The sequence below is a fragment of the Callionymus lyra genome, chromosome 13, assembly GCF_982586985.1.
Source record: "Callionymus lyra chromosome 13, fCalLyr1.hap1.1, whole genome shotgun sequence".
NCBI classification, from domain to species: domain Eukaryota; kingdom Metazoa; phylum Chordata; class Actinopteri; order Syngnathiformes; family Callionymidae; genus Callionymus; species Callionymus lyra.
In genome coordinates this window covers 11,383,160-11,389,534 of record NC_141830.1, presented here as the reverse complement: position 1 = coordinate 11,389,534, position 6,375 = coordinate 11,383,160, and positions in this window count along the sequence as shown.

Below are 6,375 nucleotides of genomic sequence, written 5' to 3'. Positions count from 1 at the left end.
GTAGGTTAAGTCCGCTAGGATGTCGTGTTGTACAGCTAAGAATCCCCCCCGGAATTGAATGGAACATTCCGCCCTCGTCGCTTCCATAGTAAAAGCGGCCGCAGCAGCGTCCTGTGGAAAATTATCGTTTGTGACTATTATTAGAGCACTTTCTTCAGTAAATGCTTGTTTTGTCACAAAACAAAAGGCAGGGCATTGGGCTGACACACATTTTTACACCAATTTTAAGAAGTAAAAAACACATTTTCCTGAAAAACACATAATAAGTGAATACATATTGGACTACATTCTTATTTTATATGTAATAATATAATGCCACAGTGGGCTTTAATTTATGTATTCTCTGCTCACAACTTTTAAACTTTGGTTGACAGATTATGTAATAGTGTCTCTGTATGAAGTTTAAAAACAAATTGTAAATTGGTAGATTAAAAAAGATAGGCATCCCCTAATTCTTAAATCATACAGACAGGTCATTAACATTTGACCTTTTCTGTTTCCTAAATCCACTTCAGGTCAAATGTATTCTACCCTAAATGTATTATTTGTTCAGGTGGTGTCGTGTTTACTGAGAGGTTTCTGCTGAACTGGACGGGTCACAGAGTCAACGCATGTTCCTTTGCAGGGATACCATAGGGTGTAATCTTAGTCGCCTTTCTTGAATGTTCTGTGTCATGAAACTCGTTTTCTATAACACAAAAAATCTTCTTTAGATGTGTCATTAGAAATGGCTTGTGGGCAACATGTGGCCCTTAAACAGTCCATAAGGGATCAATAAAATAATATAATGTTCTTATAATGATTTAATCCAAGATGTATTTTAGTTTTTAACAGGATCTTTCTGTGCGTTTTTTTATATTTTCATTCCTAAGCTTCACTTTGGTTCATCTGTCATTTAAAAATACATTACGTTAGATGATAAGAATAAAGTATCACTATGGTACTTTTTGTTTCTAATACTAATATCCCTTTTTTTCGACATTTATTTTTCAAATTAAACTGATATTTGCAATTACAATTTTATTATAATTATAGAAAAAACATTTAACCTCATGTTTTAAAAAATAATAGGTTTAATCAGGTTTTTTTGTTAAATTTTATTTTCGATTCTTTAATTTTAATGTTTTCTATTTTTGATTTGATGTCTATAAATAGATCCAATACACATTCAGTCAACATTTCATTTATTGATGTCTTAGTTTATATAATATCTAATGTTTTTGACCCAAAAAGTGAATTTAACAAGTTTTAAAACATTGCTTGATAAATATTTAAGTATCCAATTTGTTGAGGCTTATGAGGCTCTTCTATAAAAATGAAAATTGGACATTTATTGTACATTACTTAAGAGAATAAGAAGCGTATTCTCTTGTGTCTTCTACGCTTCTTTGGTCGGATGTGAGTACGAGCTATACGGTGACCCAGTAAGCTGGAATGGTGTATATGTCAGTGTTTCAGTGTGTGGATAAATAATTAACCGTGTGTCTGTGTGTCTCACTGGAACCTGACACCTGTTTCTATTAGCGTGTGGAGTGTTTGTCTCCACCAGAGAGTGGCATGAAGCACGGCGGGGGGTGAGTGAGCTCTGAGGCTGTGATAAAGCAGTCTGAGGTTGCTTTTGTTGGCATCCAACATTTGCAATTTAATACGTCCACAAGCATTGTATAGTAGGACTAATGATGATGGAAACACTGCAAAATGCCTAATTGTTCATAGACTTTGATCTTATAAAAAAAATAGTATCACAATGATTTATTATTCATAATTCATGATTATATTTATTATAGATTATAGATAAATAGTTGTTTTTTTATAACATTTTCTTTTTCATTGTGTTAGTTAGTTATTACACTAGTTCTGAATACATGATTTATAACAGGTCAGCAATTTCAGAATTTTTTTTTTTTTTAAAACAAATAAAGTATAAGATAAATACATGGAAAATATGACATAAACAGACAAGGTAATTAAACTAACTATATTACAAAACACGAAATCTTTATGAATATCTTGTAAATTGTCTTAATTGTGATCGGTTTATGAAAGAAAACGTTTATTTGACTATACATTTATAAATTTAGCTTGACCTAAAAACACGAACTTGAGAAAAAAATAAGTAATCTACTAATGTGAGTTCATCTTCCAGAAATGAGGCCTAAATTGTTAAAGATATTTTTTTTCGTATTTAAAAGTTAAATGAGAAAGAAGATGAAATTGTTATATATCACATACCACTGCGTCCACTAGAGGCCGCTACTGCATCAGGTGCTATGCTGAGCTGCGCATTCACCGGTTTATTATTTTTATTATCTGTTGTAATGACTCTTTAAGCGAGGTTGACCATATGACAGGTGGTTTTAGTTCAAGGGGTTTAAGGCAACTAATGGCAAATCTAAATGAAATAAACAGTAAACCGATGTTGTACATGTTTATTAAAATTATGTATCTTTATAGTTTTCGCAGCTAGCTTAGCTTGTGTTAGGATGATGCTAACTTAATGCTCGCATGAACAAACCATGAAGTACTTTATTTATCGCATCATATAAATATTTTATCAAACTGACATTAAGTTAAAACTGTGCTCAAATGTTTTTGGCAGATGGCTGTCCTCACAAGAGGGTGTCTGAAGGAAAGATGGAGAACTTTGCCATCCATTTGAGACTCAGAGAAGAGCTTCTAAAGATGCCACCAGGTCAGCTCTTTATCTAAATACCTAAACTTTATTGATCCCTCTGGAGGTCTCCTTCAGCGACACAGACGATAGATTCATGAAACAAGTGCAATAAAAAGAAAGTGAAAGATTACACAATCTAAATCTCAAGATAAAGAACATGGATCAAAGAAAAAGGATACAAAGATTAACGTGGAATAGAATCATCTTTTCACTTCACTCCTGCCCCCGAACTCAATAAAGAACCTAATAGGCCGAGGAATTAATGAGTCCCTGAGTCTATTAGTGTTGCATCATGGGAGGAGCATTCGTGCTCTCCCTCTGTTCACTGATGACAGTGTTCAGAGGATGACTGTCATCATCCATGATGGACAGTAGTTTGTCCAGTGATCTCTTCTCTGCCACTGTTACCAGTGAGCCTGGGTTTAAATTCCTGGCTAGCTTGGGTTAGAAAGAAATAGGATGTTATTTACAGATGAAACTGTCAACCCTGGCCATTAGTAACGGCTGATGATTAGGTAAAAAACAGTTTACACTTTCTTGTTTTGTTTACGAAAATAGCTTCATGAACAAAGTGCTTTGATATCAATGTTTAAGTTCAAGTTTGTTTATTTGTCAAATATAGATGTATGAAGACATACAGCATACATGAAATTGTAGTCCTCTCAGACCCACGATGCAAAACATGAAGTTAACAATGAAAGGACATTAAAAATAAAATAAAAAACAAATATGAAAAAGATATAAAAATGAAATAAAATAGGTAATCAACAAAACTTAAATAATCAACTAATAAACAGAATATAAAAAAACAAACAAAGTTAAGGCCCCGTTAGTGCAAGCGGAGATGAGATTGATGGTAGGACAGGGAAGGGAGTTTAATCTCTTGACAGCCTGGTGGAAAAAGCTGTCCTTTTACCTGCTGGTTCTGGCCTGAAGACTGCGCAGTCTCCTCTCGATGGTGTCTCTGTAAAAGGTGAGTATCATAGGTGGTGGGGCTCTTGCTCTCCTCAGTCTGCAGAGGAAGTACCGGCACTGGTGGGCTTTTTTGGCCAGTGATATTGTATTGAGACACACCACAGTTGTGTCGTCCGCAAACTTGATGAAGAGGTTGGAGCTGGTTGACAGGGTGCAGTCATGGGTCAGCAGAGAAAAGAGGAGGGGGCTCAGCACACATCCTGGGGGGGGGGGGGGGGGCTGTGTTGCAGTGTGATGGTGCTGGAGGTGTTACTGCCGACCCTCACTGTCTGTGGTCTCACCGTCAGTAAGTCCAACAGCCAGTTGCACAGGGAGGGGTTGAGTCCCAACTGGTCCAGTTTGAGGATGAGCTGCTGGGGGATGATGGTGTTGAATGCTGAGCTGAAGTCGATGAACAGCATTCTGACGTACGAGTCTTGAGTCTCCGGGTGGGTGAGGGCTGAGTGGAGGGCAGCAGAGATGGCATCATCAGTAGAGCGGTTAGACCGATGGGATGGGGTCCAGGGCGGGTGGGAGCTCAGATTTGATGTGCTGCAGGACTAGCCGCTCAAAGCACTTCATGAGGATGGGAATGAGTGCGATCGGGCGGTAGTCGTTGTAGCTGGAGGGGGACGACTTCTTCCGGACCGGGATGATGGTGGTATTTGGGGACAACAGCTTGTCTCAGTGAGGAGTTGAGATATCGGTGACAACACCTGTGAGCTCCTCTACACAGTCTCTCAGGACACGACCAGGAATGTGATCAGGACCCTGGGCTTTCCGTGGGTTTGTGCGCCTGAGGCATCCCCTCACACTCTCTGGGGGTTAGGGTGAGCACCTTAGTATTCAGGAGGTGGCGTTGTCTTCTGTGCCTGGGTGCTGTTGTTTGCCTCAAAGCAAGCAAGGTAGTCGTTCAGCTGGTTCAGCAGAGAGGTGGAGCTGTCGCAGGTCTGTGGAGGGGGCTTATAGTCCGTTATAGTCTCGCCACAGGTTCCTGGTGTCTCTTCTGGGGCTGAAGCGGTCAGCAATCCTCCTGGAGTTCTCCCTATTGGCCACCCTGATGCCTCGTGACTTGGCTTCTGGTTGGCCCGAATGGAGATGGTTCTGGTGACTGTGACGTTGTCCATGCACTTCCATATGTATTAAGTAACAGACTCCGTGTACTCTTGGAGGTCTGTCATGTCGTTGTAGGTGGCAGCTTCTCTAAACATGCTCAAGTATGTGGTGGAGAAGCAGTCCTGGAGTGCTTCTGTAGAACCCTCAGACCACACGCAAATTTGCCTTTTTTCGCTGGTTTGTTGACTTTAACCAGCATCCTCAATGCTGGTATTAGCCTAACAGTAGTGTGGTCTGAGGCTGTGTGAACATAATGTTCAAAATATATTTAGTTTCATCATACGGTGGCTGAGAAGTGCAAAAACAAACGTATAAAAAGCCTTGAAATGAAACTTTACAAACCCTGAATTTTCAAAAGTGTTTCAATAGTTTCTTAATGTGTATTAAATTGTTTTTACCAGTTTGTAGATTAGTTTCAGTTGTTCGTTTGAGATTTGAGTGGTCGAGGCAATTAACATTAATCGAAGAGTTATCAAAGAGCAATTAACACACCATTGGAAATTAATTCAGATATTTTATTTAAGTTTACCACCTTTGTCTGCCATTTCAGAAATAGTGAAAATCTCAAAAGTTGCTGCCACTGTATATTCAATTATTAACAGCAGATTTGCAACATCAGCACTAACAGGGAACAAAGAGTCATCCGGGGAGACTGCAGGTGTCACAACAGTTTGCTATCAGAAGAAAGTACATCTTGACAAGATAACAAAAATGGTGAAAACTGTAAGATGTTAGCATTGCATGAAAAAACTCCCAATTTATGTAGCAGCAGTAACACCTTTATTTCTGCAGCCCACATGCTGTAAAATGAATCAATGAACACAATTATAGGAGCTCATAATCTGCTGTAAAAACTACCAAAATGTGAGCTATTCTTAAGATGAGGGCATTATTATATTGTATTGTCTGGCACCCTCATAAAACCTAAAGAAAAATGGATATTTTTCAGTCATCCTACAATTCCGTGTTGTAATTCCATATGGTGATAACACGGGCAGCTTATAGGAACAGCCAGACATGGAAAGTTCAGATGTCTGCACTTGAACCATAAGGGACTGATAAGAGTCTCATGTACCATAAAATCCCTTTATCTATGCATCATGTTTGCATTTCTGTTTTACTGCTTTCAGCTGATTGCAGCAGTGCTGACTTGACTGTCCAGGGATCTGCTGGATTTGACTCAAAACCACATGACGACAGCTGTCAATATATATTGATGCATTTAGTAACTGGTTTAAGAGTTTAGCTGTGTCATCTTGGTGCTACCAGATGTCGGCGCTTTAGCTAAATGCAAATAGCATAGTATTTTTGCAGTATATGTGTTTGTTTAGAAGCATCCAGTGAACTACAACAGACACGTTCAAGTTATTTTTTTTTATAGCTTAAGCCAATGAATGTTAAATTAAGATTTATTGGAATGAAAATATCTAAAATGTTTAAACCTTGCTTGTTATTCCTTTCCTGTTATAATATCCAGAGTAGGTCTTATGGGCTTGTACTTTATTATTAATTAATTAATATATAATATAAACACCTTTGTAACAATTCTCTGATGTTAAAAACACTAATGGGATGTCATAATTACTCAATAGATAGAAACTTTATTGATCCCCCAAAGCAGCTATAACACA